Source organism: Calonectris borealis, chromosome 7 (genome assembly GCF_964195595.1).
Source record: "Calonectris borealis chromosome 7, bCalBor7.hap1.2, whole genome shotgun sequence".
NCBI classification, from domain to species: Eukaryota; Metazoa; Chordata; class Aves; order Procellariiformes; family Procellariidae; genus Calonectris; species Calonectris borealis.
The window spans coordinates 37,276,688-37,295,582 of NC_134318.1; positions in this window are offsets into that span (position 1 = coordinate 37,276,688).

The following is an 18,895-nucleotide window of genomic DNA, read 5'->3' on the forward strand; positions in this document are numbered from 1 at the left end:
ACACAAAGATTTTAATGAAATTTTCAAAAGTGTTTTTTTTTCCCAAACATTTCCAGTGAAAATGGAGGGAATTTTTTCCATGAAAAAAAGCTTCAGAGTGTATTTTTGCTTTTCAAAAATTGTGTATGAAATTAGGAAAATAGTTTTAAATTATAAACAGAACTTTTTTACGAGAAAAACTTCAGTTTTTCTTTGGGAATTGAACTGAAATTATTTTTCTATAAAAATATTTGCTTTTAAGGAGAAACCACAATATCATCGAAATTACATTTTGAAGAAAATCAAACATTGATTAGCCTTATAAAATAAAACATCAGTGTTCTCTACTTGCAAATAATCATTTACTTTCAAAGAAACATTAAAACATCTTTGAAATACACTGTGTCCTACAGCATTCAAATGCAGACACAGTAGGAATCTGACTCATCAGAGATTTTCCCTATGTGCTGATTTTGTGATGGAAAAAGCAAAGGGGGAAAAAATCATTCATCCACACACCCCATAATTCAGCACACAAACCCTGCTACACTCTTCCCAAATCTCAGCAAAGATTTAACAGTGAAATACTGTAGCAAGGTCTCATGTTACCAGGATTTATTGTTTTCCAAAATATACTATGGAGCATTGACCAGAATGCCAAGAAGTTCAATTAGAAATAAGAGAAAGAAAAGTACACCTGTTAGTTTTGAGGAAAAGCATATTTGGGGATTCAATTGGCTTTCCAGTGTGCTTATGTCTCAGGGAATTCTGAAATTCCTCTCCGCTCTTTAATAGCTAATGTTGACCCAAGACAAGTTAATGTTATATTGATATCAGAGAGATCAAGCTGGTGCTGATTTTGACAATGTGATAAAGGGCTCGCTAAGCGTAAGTGGTTTGTAGAGGAGGCAGGTTTTCTCATGTGTTAGGGCTATGCTTGTCTGTCTCCTACATCTGGGAGGCATATCTCAGTATGTCACCTACTTCTTTTCACAAAATAATATGTGCCTGATCTTGCAACCATTACTGGTATAAATTTGTACACGTGCCTAATGCAGGACCATTCAATCAGTAAATGCTATTTGCCTGAATCCCAGTAGTGGCCAGCAAGGCTACTATTTCATCCTGAAACTCATCCCTGTACAGCAGGTCGGCATTAGGCCCAGTGCTAACACCTACAGCGGTCTTCAGTTCGCACTGGAGTCGCACAGTGCTGGAGCTCGGCACAGACATTGGAGTATGCTGTGCCTAAAGCGGGGAGACTCTCCCCCTTGTCTGAATTCTGATTGCATTGATCAGCACAGGTCAGGATATTACGTACCTTCATTTCAAGTGCCCAACACAAAACTCCTTGCTGGTATGGACACTGCAGTCAAGCCCAACGCTGCTGTGTTGCTCTCCAGCAACTGACAGAGTCCATTGATCAGCAGAGTTGCATCTGGCCCTCACTTTTATTTGGGGGAAAGCTGGAATTTGCCTATATCATCCACCTGAGAATTTACATGCTGAAGCGTCACTAACAGCTGTAGATAAAAACACAAAATTTTTTATGGTATGAACATCATTATGTATCCTATGAGATGTGAATGCCATGCTGTATTAGACGAAGATTGCCTCGTTCACGAAAGTGTAAGGGACTGTGGCAGTGTAGAGGTAAAATTACTTGTGGCGATTTCTTATCCAAATTGAAATTTTTCCTGGACTCTATGACCCAGCTGCTTGCTTATTCCATCACTGCTGAAGATGTTAACTGCACAGCGTAACAGTCTGCCTTATATAAATGCTGCTTATTTTCCAAAAGCTGAGTATACAATGAAAAACGTACAGGGGCGGTGAGGTAGACTTGACTATTGCAGAAAATTTGCTGAATCAATTTCTGCTGAGACAGATTTATGCATATGGCTGGTATATCAATTTATTTTGGATCCTTTCTGGATTCACAGAGCAATAATAAGAGATACAGAGAGAGAATCTAGGTTATCTCAACAGTCAGGAATAATAACACTGGATGTGATACTACAGCTAAATGTTACTGTAGCAGCTACCTCTTTTTTATAAATTGCCCCAAAAGCTTTGCACATAAGGAGGATGTGGCCTTGGGAGAGGACAAATAAAGAATATGTATAGCACCCTTACACATTTATTGGAGACCTTTAAATCAGTGACTGGTGAGAAATCCCATCCCAGTTGGCTAGGAAGCATGGGAAAACATATGGAATTTTAAATTCCTTAGACATTTGGGAAAACAGAAATTATATCCTCAAGGAAAGCCAAAGTTAAAAAGGACAGGGACTGTGCTGCAAAAAAAATCGTAAGCCCTTTTGGAGTTGATAACCAATTTCAACCAGTTTCTTGTTACCAATTTCTTCATCTGAAAACCAGAGCTACAGGGTTTCCTAAAACCAGTTCATGATTTTGCATTCCTAACTGGAGGCTTCCCTCAGGGACCTGATTTCCAGAGAGATGGACATTCAGCATTTTCTCTGTCTCCTTACAGAACACCCTCAAATTACTAGTCACTCAACAGAAAAGGCTGTTTATATGTGTGTAATATTTGTATAATTTTCTGGAGCTACATGGATAAAAGACTGCCTATATGTTGAAGGTGTTATTACCTTGATAGGCTGTCACTGGAGATACACATGCCAGGAAGTAAAATATACCCATTAAAAAGCCTTTTGATTTTTCAGTAGAAAATCCCGTGCATTTTACTTGTAATTGAGTTGTTCCAACCCCGGATCCAAAGCACTTTTTCCCCAGAGCTTTGACCCTGCCATGCCCTTGTTTGATACCCTAGGAGCATACCAGCAGCTTTGGCAGGCAATGGAGAGCACAGAGAGCTGCCTGCCCAGAACTCACGTACTCTTGGATCCTTGTATTTCTGTTGATCACCCTTCGTACCTGTGGTGAGTAAATTAGGTAAATTAGGTAAATTTGGAATGCCTGCACTGTGTGTGGCTTACTTTATAAGATCCATTTTTTAAAATGCATGAGAAGCTGCTTTTCAAGAGATCCTGGCTGTTTAAAGGAGCAGCAAATTTTGTCCTTTACATCTGGTTAAGTGGAAATAAAAAACGGTGTTTGTTCACAACAAATACAGGATGTGAAAATGTTCCTGTACCACATGACTTACAGTAATCTAATAATAAACCTTGTGGAAGATGTTAATATTGCAGGAATTTAATTTTGTTTATCCGGGGCAGAATATGCACTAATTGCCTATTTAATCATGTTTATAATTAAACTTGTTATAACAATGATTCACGCATCAACTTCTCTAATTACACAGGCAGGACAGTATTATTTCCTCCTTGCAGTTCTCTCATTTAGTTTGGAGATGCTTGGTGTCACCTGCAGGCTTACACTTCATTTGAACTGGTGAGTATAAACGGTGTGAAAGCTGTTCTTCTAGGAGAAAGGCTCTGCTGTGACTGATTCACCTATTTGTTTCTTTAATTGGACTTTGCTTATTGGCTTATTGTAAAAAAAAAAAAAAAGTTATTGTATTTGCTCTTCTTATTCATTTAAAGATTTCAGCCTAATGTGAAATACTTGCAAAGTGGGGCTGCATTCGCCCCTGCAGCCCTCTGGCCACCAGTGTAACTCCAGCCAGAAGTAACTGCATTCAACTGATCTTGAACCTTTGCTGATGGGACACAGACAAACCTGAGTTGCCCCTACCCTATATGCAGAACGATCGGTTTGGGATTCAAACCATGGCAAGGGACAGGAACTGAGGACTGAGGATGTCTGAGCATTATCACTGACCTCTGTGATAAAGGTGAGCTTTTGGCAGAGGGTATCAAAATAGTGTCACGTTAGTGACAGGCACTTCTTGGCCTAATGGCTGCAACTCAGTACCGAATGGACTGGGTACCTGAAAGAGTCCAACACAACATTTTTTCTTGTTAGATAGGATTACATGATTCATATCAAATAAGAGCATTTGGTCTTATTCTGGCTCCTCTTCCAAGCATTTTTCAAATTAGTTCAGCATCATTATCCCTCATTTGCAAACCAGGAGGCTAAGGTTGAGACAGGAAATACACCTAGTCCAGAGTCAAACGATGAGATGGCATTGAAAGCTAATTCTCTGAGATCCACCAGGTCCCTTATTCGCTGAACAACACACTTGAAACAGGGATATCTTTTTTTTTCTTTTCATTTTTAAGCAGATAAAATGGTAAAGAACTGGGCAGTGCAATGTAGTTCATTCTTTCACTGAGCACAGGAGGTTCAGTTCTTGCAAGAGACAGGATAAAATTTCTGGGGATGTATATGTGTGTGTATATATAGCTACAGATACATAATTAGTACTCCTGCAATATTACTTGCACATCATAGTTAAAATTCTGCAAGATAAACTAGGAAACCATATGTACAGCAGTCTAACAGCACTGTCATAAAAATTCACAGCAGGCTGAAAATATCTCAGCCCAGGAGCTAATTACTTTAAAACATTTTTTTTTTCTGGAAAAATCTTGTTTTCCCCTTGAGGCGATGTGTTAGAAAGTGTATCCTTGTTTAAGTCTCCACCCCCCTTCCCTCATCTGCTATAACTGAAAAACAGCTCTGTTATTTAGTTAAAACAATTGCAGACAAATTGAATCTGTAATGAGGATCAATTACTATTGGTATCTTGGAATGTTTTTACATAATTAAGTTCTAGACTTTCCCAAGCAGGTCTCACTGCATAGGAATTAGAGATGAGGGTTTGAGTCGTCACATAATGCTGCCACAGTGCAGTGCAAAACATGGAGCACTGTAAATGCTCTGAGTGCCTTTTTTCTCCTCTGATTTACGGAAGTGCCCCAGCCCCTTTCTGAAGATCTAAACCCTTGTTCTGCAGACTGGGTGAGTCCATCAATCAATGCTCAAAAAAAATTTGATCTGTAAAAGAGACATTTGTAATTTAGGTCTTGCAAAAGTATGGCTGCGTAACTTCAAACTCAGCAAGGTCGTGAATGAAACTTTCCTATCAAGACTGTAAGATATCTGTACCCATGCAATGCTACTGCAGCTTTTCATTGCTTCATCAGAGATGCAGGTTGGTGGGAACCCACCTGAAATTCTCCTTACCCAACTGTTTGCAGAAGCTTTCTCTCTAAGTTTGAATACAGGAGACCATTACTTTTTTGGGTTTGGTTGAGAACATATCCTATGGACAACCAAAGTAGCCTTTTGAAAACATTATCGTTGTCTAATTAAACTGGAGCATAACACTAGAGTATCAAGTAAAGGGTTTTTACTGTCAATTTTTGATTAATCAATATTACACTCAGATAATTTGTGGTATGGAAGCTGCCTGTGGCAGCATCCTGGGCTGTTAGGTGCACAGAGAAGGATTGCTTCAAGAGCAGCTCTCTGGGCCAGCAATAAAAGGTCCACATGAAGTTTGATTGTGGTGAACTACCCCCTTTCTTCTGAAGAAGAGTCACCTTAAAGTTGTGACCCTTAGTGGCTTGCTCAGGTACCACCTAGAGCCAAGCCCAACAGCAGAGATCTGCTCAGTCCGCTATTTGGGCATTAACTGGTCAGTACTGGGTAGCAGAAACCAGAGCAGACGATGGGAGGCTGTGCTGCAAGGGTTCCTAGTGTCAGTCTCTGAAAGGCTCAGATTGCCTCCCTGGAGCCTCTAAAGGGCACCAACTGCAGTGGGGTGCAGGGGGAGACAGTCAGAAAAGAGTTTTTTTACTTCAGTATCTGGGATGTCAGAAGTTTCCAGTCAAAAGCCTGGGTGAGTGCCAGGGTGCAACGGTAATGTCCTGTCACTGTCTCAAGCCTCTCCATGGCCAGCTGGTGGGGACTCTGCTTGGGCACCAGGCAGGCAGCGCTGACTTTCGGTGGCCTGGTGCTCCCCTGACCTGGGCTAATGATCAGCTCATTCATTAAGAAAGTCCTCCCTGGAACAAAAGTCAGGGTTGATCGCTTGTTCAGGAAATAAGCTCCTCCTTCAGCATGCTGGGAGAAAAATGCTCAGACTAAGATCAGAGCAGCAGGAAGCAACTTATGGAATAACATCTTCAAAATCCCTCTCTCCTGTGAAACAGTGGTACCAGCTGAACACAGTTACACACACTGCATTTGCTGGGACTGAGGCATTGTTTGTCTTGCATTTGGCCCAACAAAGTATCAGAGCATCACGCCTGTTCTGCTATCTAGTGGCTAGTCTTGTAAACTGCATCCAGTGCCATACAGTCTGAAAAAAAAGATCCTGCTTTTCCTTTCCTCCTTTATCGTATAACTTGTTCAATTATATTGTCTTTTCTTCTCTCGATTCCTATCTACAATTATACCTCCCCAAAGCAGCTATTGTATAACCTGTGGGTCTTGGATTAAGTTCACTAGTCTAGTTGACCCTCATCCTGACCTTCACTTAATTAAATACAGGATTAAGCCCAAGAAGGACGCAACTGAAATCTCAGGTTAAAGCAGAGGGAGTTCAGAGTGCTGGCAATGAACTGACTGATGTTCATGAATGAGCTCACCTGGCCTTGTAAAACAGCATGAAGTGCGTGATCAAGCCTGTTGCTTTTGAAAAGGTGATTGGCTTTAACTCCTTCATGGTGAACCTTTCACTACCTGTGAACAGAGTCGTGCAGGAGAAGTGCTGTCGAACAGGACGGTAAGAGTTCACTCCTCCCTCTGACAAAAGCAGCAGCCTCTGCTGAATCCTGGTAACAGTGGGGAAGACAAAGTCTCATCACCAGTTTTGGGAGAAGTTCAATGTCAGAGATGCTGTTAGAGGTCTGAGTGCTACCCCAGTAATCTGGGGAGGTTTTCAATGGTGTTAGCACATGGTTTTCTCCCCATGGTTTGCTGCTGCCAGGTCTCGGGATCAGGCACAGTGGATTATCAGCATTTCTTTGAAGCTTACATGGGAGTATGGATTATCATTTTTGCCGTCAGAAACACAGACCAGTTACAGCTAAAATAAGTCATAAATCAGCATAAGAAGGCATGTAATTATAAAAATGAGGTATATGAAACATTTCTCTCTTCTGTAACCAAGAGAATGAGTATTCTTCTTTATGTTTAACCTTGAAAAGAGAGCATTCACGTTTAACTGAAATAAAACAGAAGCAGCAGAGCGAAAGCCCTGGGTGTGCTGGGACTCCCTGCATTTGTTTCTGAACCGCACACCATCCTGTGTCATCTCTGTTTGTATTAAGTTGCAATAAATTGTTAAGGTTAGAGCTGTGGATACAGTGACTCGTGTTCAGTATAGCTGACCTTTTCTAGAGCAGCTTGTATGCATATTCCTCAAAGCTGTCTTCCAGAACCTGAGTTATCAGAATCAGTAGCTTTTTCTATATCTGTGTATTAAAGGGAAGAGAAACAACCCGATGCTGGGCCAAATCTTCAGATGGTGCAAATCAAAGGAGAAAATGGGCCAGCACTGATTCCCACTGCCTGATCTTCTAATCTGAGGCACTTGAAAACTGCCTGTTAAATTTCACAGAGCAAATCTAAAACCTCATACTTAACGGGGATGATGCAGAAGTAACACACTGTACATTTCCCATCATGTCTGGCCATAAATGGAAATTCTGAGAAAGAACATCCCATTATTCCTGTTAAGGGACTTTTTTGAGAGTAGACTGTATATGATGTCAAATTTAATTGAGCTTTAAAGCACACGCAGGAAATCCTGCTGTGTTCCAATAGGCAGAGCATGGGGATGAAATCTGGAAACGGTCAGGACATGAGGTCCCAGCCTGCAAAAACTTTTGTTTTAAGCAAATTGAATGTGCACTTAAACATTTTGCACATTGAATGACTAACCTTCTCTCTCTTCACTACCCCAAACAGAAATAAAGGGGAAAAAACTCCAAAAAATTGAGGGTTATTGGATAGAAATGTGTTTAGTGTGCATCGTCCAATACCTGGCTGCAGAGTCTCAGAGTAGGGACCAACTTACTTTACATTTCTGTTTTTTCCCCCTGAGAAAGTGTGAGACAAGTGCTGAGCTTGTAAATTACAAATTCCCTGAAAAATTGTTCGGTGCTTTTCTGAGTATCATGCGACGTTCTATTCACCCGTGAACTAAATCCAGCGGGCACAAGCCCCGAGGCGGTTGGCAGAGTCTCTGAAGAGGACTCAGTGAATGCGCTGGCCAGTGTAAGAACAATTGCAAACACATTATTCAGGGTGTCTTGTATCATCTCTATACCATATATTGACATTTTCTTGATGCTGTCTGCTTTGCAAATGTCATGTCACACAGGATAAAATGAAAAGCGGTACCAGGAAAACCACGTAATCTGACTGGGTCAGGGACTGAGCTCTTGGGAAACCCACAGGAGAACTCTCAGCCTGAACTTTGGCAGGTAATTAGCATTCAGGTACTTCAGGCCTTTAAATCCATTGCATTAGTTGAAGAGCATTTGTCTAAGATGTCCGTTACTGCTGAGAAAGAGTTTGTTTGTTTTTAAAATCTGCTTTAAATCTAATGGGCTGCTGAATCTCCCCAAACTCCATTTGACAGTATTATTTTTCCAGATTAATTTTTTTAAGAACAAAGGAGCTTGACACCCCATAGAATGTGGAATAAAAACTTTGAAAATGAATAAAAAGCAACCCCGTGACTAATATGTGAAGGAGCAATGGCTTAGTGGATCTGCTATTTCATAGGCAAAAATGCAGAGATTGCCTCTTTTGTCAATTCATAGATAAAATCCTATTCTTTGTAATCCCTGAAGAAACAAATCAAATAAGCTCTGGCTGAGCTAACCATTTTCAATCCATCAAAGCAATCAAATTCTGTTTACCTGAATCAGAATGATTTCTAAAATGTTATTAAAAAGTAAAATGGAGTTTAACTATTCCAAAAAACTGAAAATGATGTGCAAACACAAAAGGGATAAGATTTCAGTAATTATGTAGACACAAAGTCGGTGCCATCATTTGTACCACAATACAATGTAGCTATGGCATATAAAGATAAAGCTTCCTTTGTCTAACATTACTGCTGCAAGTGATGCATAAACATAATTAATGTAAGAAGTCTTCAAAGGGGCGAATATTCATTTAGTCAGTTAGTTTTATTGCTCTTTCAAGCAAACAAAGGTTTTATAATTTAATAAACCAATTAACTGATTATATATTTCACCCAAAATATTTGTATATCACACATTACTATCATTTCACCAATCGCCATCGTTTTTCACGAAGCAGAGCCAGCGTGTGGTGCTACAGTTAAAGCATTGCATTTAATATTCATTTAGTTTGCCCATTATTTTGGAATGAATGCTGTAAGAGGTTTGTGCCTAACTACATTCCCTAAATATAGTGGCAGGTTCCATCCAAATCCTATCCCGTGGTAGCTTTGAAATGAAATCATTATGTTGGTCCTCTGTCATGATTCTTGAACTGATCTAAATGAAGAATTATGTCACCTTCAGGACAGGACTCAGTGCATTTTATCACCTCTGCAGAATTGCTTTTCGTCCTGAGCAGAGAATCAGGTGGATGATTTCAGTGGAGGTGCACAGCACTGCAATGCATTCCAGCAGAGGGGCTCGCTTGCTAGGTGACAGCTGATGGGGCTTTCCTTTGTATACATTACAGTATATGGAAAAATACACCTTGTAAATATTCTTGCCAAGCGTGACATTTTAGGGAACCAATCAAAGTTAATGTAGCCTAAACAAACAAACAAAAACCTGCACAAAGAAAACAAAAACAAAGAAAATCTCCAAAACCGTAGTGTGGGATTTTGGATTGGTTTTGGTTTTGTTTTGTTTTTTTTTAATATATACACTTAGGAGCCTTCGTAGTTAGATTTTGCATTCACTGTCCAATTTAAAAATAGTCTTGCTTCTTTAGTTGTTGAGGTCCAATACTGTCTGTGACAATTGCCATTGCACTTCTGTGCCCTGTCAAAATACAGTCCTAAATTTGTCAAAGCTATGACACAAAAATTACATCCTCCCTCAGTTTGAAACAAAACCTCGATTGCTAGTTATTTCATTGCATAATAAGAGGCAGCATACGTCAGTGGTTAGGCATGAGTCTGAATATGGGAACTCAGCCATCTGTTCCCAGCTCGACCAGTGCCTGCGTGTCTCTGGAAAAATTTCATCCCACTTACGCCTCAGTTTCTCAAGCAAAATTAGGAATAACAATGTTCTGCATCTTTGTAGAACCCGAGGGGCATTCATACTGCACTAACATAGCCAGTGAGGAGCAGAAAGGGCTCATGCACTAGATTTATGTAAATAAGGTCACTTGTTTGACCAAAGCATATTATACAACCTCATGATACAGCCCCACTGTCAGCTCCATGTAACGCTGGAGCCGATGGATGAGCTTCCATAGAAATTTAGTGGGTAAAATATTTAGGCAGTGAAACTGTCATAGAGGTGATTATTTAATCACTTCTTCTGCGCTTTGAAGGTTAGCAGTGTTTTATTTCAGAAACTTGTATTTTCATCCTGTGAAGCAAACCAGAAACTTGGGAATCTGCAAGGCATCCTAGACCCTCCTCGTGTGAGTCAGAACCCATCAGTGCCTCTGTTTCTCCTCAAACCTTCATTTTGTTTCAGCATGTCCAGAGAAACCAAGAAGCATTCAGTCCAGCTGCACATTTTTTCTATCTCCTTCTTCGTGTGCGTGTTATTTTTTAAAGATGTAAATACTATTTCTGCAATTGTTGGCACTAAGAGCATAAAATAGTTATCTCCGGAAAAAAACCCGTAATTCTTTATGCTTTGTCTTTGCAACTGATAGTCTAACTTTTACATTTCACTTTCCCATGCAGCAAGGTGCTCATCTGCATTGATAAATATTAAACCAAAATGTGCAGTACTGTCCTTCTCATATACACACGCACAACCACGCGCGCGCACACACACACACACACACACAAAATACTCAGAACATTAAAGAAAGCTGTTAAGCTAATCTGGTGCATCTAAATGGGCAATATATATTGAATCCATGCTCCATTGATCATAATTATTGCGGTGCCCTTTATCAAGTAACCATCTTAAACCATTATTTAGAGATCATTTTGCTTTCCATTACTGTCACTATATTGCAGAATTCGCTAGGAATTGGCAGCTGTGTGATAGAGGGGTATGCAGCTGTATTAGTCTGGAATCTGCTCGTGTTATCCAACAATGTTTCTAAAATGAGAGACTTAGCACAGTATTCACACAACTTTTGGACAGCCTTTAACTTCATTCTGGAGTGACAAGTCATTCACATAAGCTTTGTTTTCCACGTAACTCCTTCCTGCCTCAGATTCTTTGCATATTCTTCTTAAAATTAGTCTTTATGTGAAAGTACAGCCTGTATATATTGAAAAGTATTTCTTAAGATGTAACTGAGAGTTACTAAATGGCTACACTGCTTGTCTCAGAGGATGTTTGAAATGACTTATTAACCTTCACAAAATCTTTTATTACTCTTTGGAGTATATGAAAGAAGGAAAGGGAAGTATTTTGTTCTCAGCTGGTCGTCTTAAGTTATGCATCACACAAACAATACAATAATTGTACAAAACTCAGTGTATAAACATCTGGAGCTGAATCCAAAGTACAGTATTCTCACAGGTACTCGGAAAACACCTGGCTTGTTTGTCTTGTAAGAAGATTAGAGGAACACAGTGAGAAAGAGGAAAACATGGTTCTTAATGAGACCAGCATCGTTTTAGACTGAACCCCTACCCCAAGCATCTCAAAGTAATGCACCTGGCATGTGCTGTGTGCTGTGATATTAATAGATCTATCAGGAACACAGGTGTTTAAGCTGATATTTGCCAGTTTAACCAGGTGGTAAGGAGATTTTAATGTCGCCCAAAAGTAAGAGGATGGAAAACCAGAAGTTTCAGACACTCATCATCAGCATTAGACTATGAAATAATACTAAACATGTTGGATATAACTAAGTCAGCATTAATCTGACTTATAGCTAGGTGCTCAGCATATTAAAAGTTCACTTCAACTCTTGATCAGAGTTTGTCCCAGACCCTAACACTGACATGTAGGAGTCCTTATGAACAGCCTTGATACTGGGGAGCCTTCTGTATACCACAACTTAAATGACCTTTCAAAGCTTTTTTTTTCCCTATCTGTAAAATGAAGATAATAACACTTCCTAATCTCAGAAGTTGTGAGACTTTAATTTATTATTAGCATTTGTATAATCATTTTTAACTTAAGGCAATGCATATGCAGTGCATATGTAATATAACAGGTAAACATATTGCTTAGCCATGGAGACAGTCATCAAATCTTATCTCACCGGGGCTTAAGGTCAAAGGCAGAGAGAAGGCACCTGAATCTGATAAGGGCTTAAGTGTTACAGGAGAACTACTTATGTTCTGAAGGAGTCACCTGTATCGCTTTCTCCTTGACTCTAATCTGCTCAGATGCTGTGTCTGCTACTATCAGGCTAAAATCTATATCTTTCTCCATGCCTGAGGAAGAGAGCATATTGCCTAAAACTGGATAGACAAGCCAAGTGAGAAAATGCTTGGTGTCCTCATAGGCAAGAGCAGCTATAAGTTTGCTTACTTCTTGTCTCTGTAAAACCTCTTCTAGCCTCCTTAACCCATTAGAAGTCCAATCAGTGGTGGAAGAAAGAGAATAAATGAGACCAATTCAACTGGCCAAATTCTTCAGAGGGCAGGTAAGCTGTTTCAGTGTTCAGACCACTCAGATATAGATGTGCAACTAAATTGCCAATACAATTTCAAAGCTTTGTTACTCTCTAGCCATACTGGGTGTACATTACACAATAGAGTAATGGCATAACTGGGAGCAGGACAAAGTACCTTCTATTTGTGCAAGGTACTAACAGAAGTTTTTGTGTACTAACAGAAGTATTTTCAGCATGGGATGCTCTACAACTGACAGACATCCTGAGATCTGAAAAGCTTTTTCCAATTGCTCTGGCTGTGGAATTCAGTAGAGCAACCTCTAAGGACCTATTAAGGATAATACTGGGAGGTCCAGGGTCACATGTGATTGATGGTTTAGGTCAAGCAGAACAGAGTCCGTGTCAGTTTAGGTATCACATACATTTGGTTATTGCCTTAATGTACTTTATTTTTAACTCCATCTGAAACTGCACTGTCTATAAATATTTCTCAGCTGCAGTAGACTGGGAAGTACCAACCACTCATTAGCAGACTGTACGGAAGAAAGGAAATATGGACCATTCAGAATGAACTGTTACCTGTGCAAAATGTAGCAAAATGAAGTTCACTGTCCCCTGAACAAGTCTAAAGGCCAGTGCTCACAGACATGGAAAAGTAGCTTTGATTGGTAGATCATTGGTATCCTCTGTTATGCTGCCCAACCTGTATGGCTTTTAACACAGGACTTTGCATTTGTTGTATCATGAAGTTCAGTGCCTTCCACAATAATTCCTCCATAGGGACTGTGTCTGTAGCATCTCTGTCTTTTTAGAGCAAAATATGTCTTCTCCATGTGATCAGACATTATATTTGTTCAGTGACACCCCTTCCCTTCTATTCCTCAAAGAGGAGCATAAAACGTATTGCTGCCTCACATTTTCCACTAACCCAAAGTCACTTTTCAGTCTCTCTCCTGTAGGTAGATCAATCCATGCACTCTCTCTAGTTTACTCACTGATGTTGCTGGAAGCAGGCTTGAGAAGATGTAATGTTTGCTTTCATTCATTAGTATTTTTAAAAAGAGGTGAGGGTGTCAAATCATATTTAAAAAAGGTGATGAGACTGTTAAATCATATTGTTACACCTCACTACCAAGGACTACTAAGAGAACTCTTTGCTTACCCATTCATTTTCTCCCAGATGATTGTATGTTTTCCAGTTCTGACTTGAATAGTTTTACAATGGCTGAATTAAGTAGTATGACTTACCTCCAGATGGTGTATGAGTTACCATCAATATCTTTCTTCTGCAAATTTTGCTGACAGAATATGATTCAGAGGGATATTTTGTGCAAACCGCTATTTTTCTCCACCATAATGACTGATGCTGAGCCAGGAAACAGAGTTAATGTAAGGACTCCTCTGAGGTAGTGTGCCTGGTTATGCAGCATAGTGTACGTTCAATGGTTTGTAGCTCCCTAGGTTAGACTAAGCCCTGCTAACTTCCATTTTCTGTTGGATATTACATAATATAGTTCCCAATTTTGCAGTTCAAAAACTTTCTAGTTAACTTGAACTTAATTGTCTCTAATGGTGTAAAATATGTTTGCCTTTCTTCTTCCATCCTTTAGAAAGATAATGTTCTTGAAAATATCAAGGAGACAGAAAAGGCAAACCTGGCTCTACCCTGGTGTGAATCTGCAGTTCTGTTCTCCAAGAGCACAGCTGTAAATCTCCAACGTGGCTTGATTCTTTCAAGCCAGTAGATGTGGATTTTTTGGATTTTGGCAAAGCTTTTGATACTGTCTCTCACAGTATCCTTCTGGACAAAATGTCCAGCATACAGCTAGACAAGTCCATAATACAATGGGTGAACAATTGTCTGACAGGTCAGGCTCAATGAGTTATAGTAAATGGGGTTACTTCAGGCTGGTGGACAGTCACCAGTGGGGTTCCCCAGGGCTCAATTTTAGGGCTGGTGCTCTTTAACGTTTTTATAAATGATCTGGCTGCAGGAGTCAAATGTACATTAAGTAAGTTTGCCGATGATACTAAACTAGGAGGAGCCGTGGATTCCCTTGAGGGTAGAGAGGCCTTACAGAGAGATCTGGATAGACTAGAGAGCTGGGCAATCACCAACTGTATGCAATTTAACAAAAGCAAGTGCCATATTCTCCACCTGGGATGGGGTAATCCTGGCAATACATACAAATTGAGGGACGAGAAGCTGGTGAGCAGCCCGTGGAAAGAGATCTGGGGGTTTGGGTTGATGGCAGGTTCAACATGAGTCAACAGTGTGCCATGGCAGCCAAAAGGGCCAACCACGTCCTGGGGTGCATCAAGCACAGCATAGCCAGCCGCTTGAGGGAGGTGATTGTCCCACTCTACACTGCACTGGTGCAGCCCCACCTCGAGCACTGTGCAGTTGTAGGCACCTCAATATAAGAAGGACATTAAACTATTAGAGTGTGTCCAGAGGAGGGCAACCAAGATGGTGAAAGGTCTTGAGGGTAACACTTATGAGGAGCAGCTGAGGTCACTCAGAGAAAAGGCTGAGGGGGGACCTCATGGCAGTCTACATGTTCCTCAAGGGTGGCAGTGGAGGGGGAGGTGCTGATCTCCTCTCTCTGGTGACCAGCGATAGGACATGAGGAAATGGAATGAAGCTGCATCAGGGGAAGTTCAGACTGGACATTAGGAAAAGGTTCCTCACTGAGGGGGTGGTTAGTCACTGGAACAGGCTCCCCAGGGAAGTGGTCACAGCATCAAGCCTATCAGAATTCAAGGAGCATCTGGACAATGCTCTTGATCATAAGGTTTAGTTGTAGGTAATCCTGTGAGGAGCAGGGAGTTGGACTCCATGATCCTTACAAGTCCCTTCAAACTTGAGATATTCTATGATTCTATGAAAAATTATTTGCAAGGAAAACTACTCTGTCTTTGCCAATGCTTCCTGTTTTCTTAAGTAGTCTTTGGAGGCCTTACTTGTAGTCACATCCAGGTGCCCTGTGTCTATGAAAACATCACATCTGTAAATGTAAAATATAAGGTTATTTGCGAACATCTGTCTCAACTCCTTAAGCACCCTGCAAAATCAGAATAATTAGAGCATTTATGCAGGGGGGGTAGGGAGGAATCTGAAAATGAATCATATGGACCTTGCAAATATAACTTCAAAAGTACCCTGGATGCTGAGCAGCCAACCTTGACTGTGTTTCTTTAATATTCCTTGAGGTTAACAATAAAATTCAAATTAAGGTCCTGATTCTGCCGCAAGATTGGTGTTTGCAGATTGCTGCTTATCAGGTTACATCAGCTACTGCTCTCCTGTGCCACGCAGCAGATTCTACAAGGTGTAGCATTGATGGATGGGAACAACTCCTTGAGGCTCAACTCATGTGAGTTATTAGAGAAAGATTTATTTCTCTTTCACTTAAACAACAAAGAGGTTTCCCACATGCAATTTTAAAAGTGTTTGCGTTGAATGTATTGACTAAGTTTGATTAAATAATTGAAGTCACATAATTAATACCATTAAGAATGATTAATGATTTCTTGAAAAGATAAAAAACTGTTGTCTTCTCCAATCAAGTTACATGTATAAGTTAAAAATAAAGGAATGCAATCAATATCACAGGTAAAGCAAAGTGGAAAAACAGAGTGACTATATACTTTCCAGCAAATACATAGCTTGTATTTTTAAATTTTTCTCCAAAGCTAAGCTGTTTCTTCTTGTCAGAGTATAAGTCAATTATACTGTAGCACAAAAAGAAATCTGCAGTATTTTACTGTCATTGTTGGTAATTTGTCCCTTAGGGTGTTAGTATTCATACATAATTGCATATTGTCTCTCCCTGTAACATTTTCTACTTTCTTTCTCTGTTAGAACAACATAAGAATTATTGCATCCATGGGTTTTAGCAAATTATCCAGCTAACTTGATTTACATTCAATTCACAAACAGAATTACAGAAGGGAAAAATATGTTGGCTTTGGTTTTTTTCCTTAGCTATCTCTTGGCCCTGAAAGATTAGAGTTTGTTCATTTTTTTTCATTTGCGTATGTGAGCTTTCTTTCAAAGTATAAACAAAAATAAGGAAACACAATTGTATATAATGATATTGAAATCACTAAGTGAATCTCTTTTGAAAGACCAGATGTGGTCTGCAGACAATTGCATTGTTACTTGCATAAGAGGTATTTGCAGTTTATAAAAGCAATAACCCAAAATACTCATTATGCAGGTGAAGGCTATAGCTTGACTTATTTAAGTCTTCTAAATACTGGAGATGACAGGACCATGCAAAATTCCCATCCTCTTAAATATGGATGCTCTAGTAAATGTGCTATCCTAAGCTTTGACAGATTTCTCATCTGGACAAACTTCAGGACTGATGGAACAGTCACAAGTGCCTTCAGGGCTGCTGGCTCATAATCCAGGGGCCTCCTTGTGTGTCTAGAGGTGTCTAGAGGTGACCCTGTAGTCAGCATTAGCTTACAAATAAGCAATTCTGTCTTAGTGAAATCTGCTGAGGATACTTAGATTATTCAAGATAGTAAAGATGCAGGTTGATTGTGATAGGGCAAGAAAATGGATGTTGAAATTCAATGTAGGTAAATGCAACGTGATGAAAATGGAAAAATACTTAATTTTGCATATACTTAAATGAAGTCCTGATTGTCTGCAAACATGAGAAACAGTGTTAGGGTTATAATGAGTAGTTTTGCAGAAATATCAGCTTAATGCTAGACCACAGTCAAAACAAATAGAAAGCTGGATATTATGAGGAAAGAAATAGAGAACAACACAGGAAATATAATCATGCCCCTTTATAGATTCAGGATGTACACAAATCTTGAGAACGGTGTAAAGTCAGAGTCCTCTTATGTCAAGGGACATGTGTAGACCTGGAGAAGGCATGAGGTTGGTGACATGGATGGTCACAACTTTTCAGTGATTTCAACTTGAACGGATGGCGAGTTCAGCCTGGAGAGGCTGCTCTGTTGTGTGACCTTGTGTGGCCATGTGTTGGTGACCTTGGCAGGTCTTCCACCTGTCCAGTAGTCAGAAAAGCAGCTGGAAATCTCAGACAGCAGATTTATGTGTGAACGCAAGCCGCTGACGAAGAGCGGTGGAGAGCCATTTGGCACCATTGTTGTTGCTGAACTGACAGGCAGGAAAAAGAGGAGCCTGGCTGTAATTAACAAAGCAGCTTAACTACTAATACCTCGGTAATGTCCCTCGTATTTTAGATGAAAGGCTCAATTGGTAATTTGAAATGAGAACAAACACACTGAAAGGATGGCTACTGTGAGAAAAAGGAGTACATGAAAACAGCAATTTATCCAAACCAGCAAGTTTTCTGGGTGTGCTTTGGAGTCGTCCATGGATGGTGGAAACTGCTTTTGCAACTGCTTTTAACAGCTAAAAAGGTGAACTGAAGTTTCATGCAAGTCTTGCAGAACAGCTCCCAGAGCAGTTCAGACACTATTCTACCATTATGGAAACAGCAGAAAACAAAAAACACACAAACCAACCCACAAAAACTTCTTTGAAGGATTTTTAGAGTAATCTGCATCAATCAGAAAAATTAATAAAAGGGTACAACTTTTGTCTGGGGAAATGGAAAAAAAATTGAGCACATTTTCAGCTGGGAATTACACTGGGAAAAAAATGCTTTTGCCAAAGAGAAACCTCACAAAACTTGAAAGAGGAAATATTTTTTTTCAGTCACAGAGGATGTCTACATAGGGTCACTTTGCTCTACCCCTCCTGGTCCATCAGACCATGAATAAATTCACATTGGTATTTTAGTCAGCAAGTCCCCACTACTTCTTACTGCACCGAATTGTTGGTGGTATCATTGCTAAGTAGCAAAACAGGTTGAGGAGGAGAGCACCCGAGCAGGCTTAAGCACAAAAGGTGTAGGTTCCCTTAGGAAGACCCCTTATTTACCAGTTGATGTGATATTCCAGGAGGCCAGTCAATCCCACCTGCATGAAGGTAAGTCTATACGATGCATAGGTCCCAGGTTGCTTCCTCACCCTGAGCTTCATTGATTTGGCTTCGCACAACTTAACCTTTCTCGCAAGGGATTGACACTCGGCAGCAAATGTACTGACAGCTCCGTGGGATCTCATTGAATTAAATGAAGCAAAGCTGATGATTACCGGCTGGTGACGTGATACATTTCCATTTTCTGTTTGGTTATCATTCTTTGAATGTGATAACACTAGGCAATATCCCTTCACAAAGAATTGCTTTATACATAGGAAAAGAAATGTTTTCATGCATCACAGATACCTATGTACCTTTTGGGGGCAATATGTC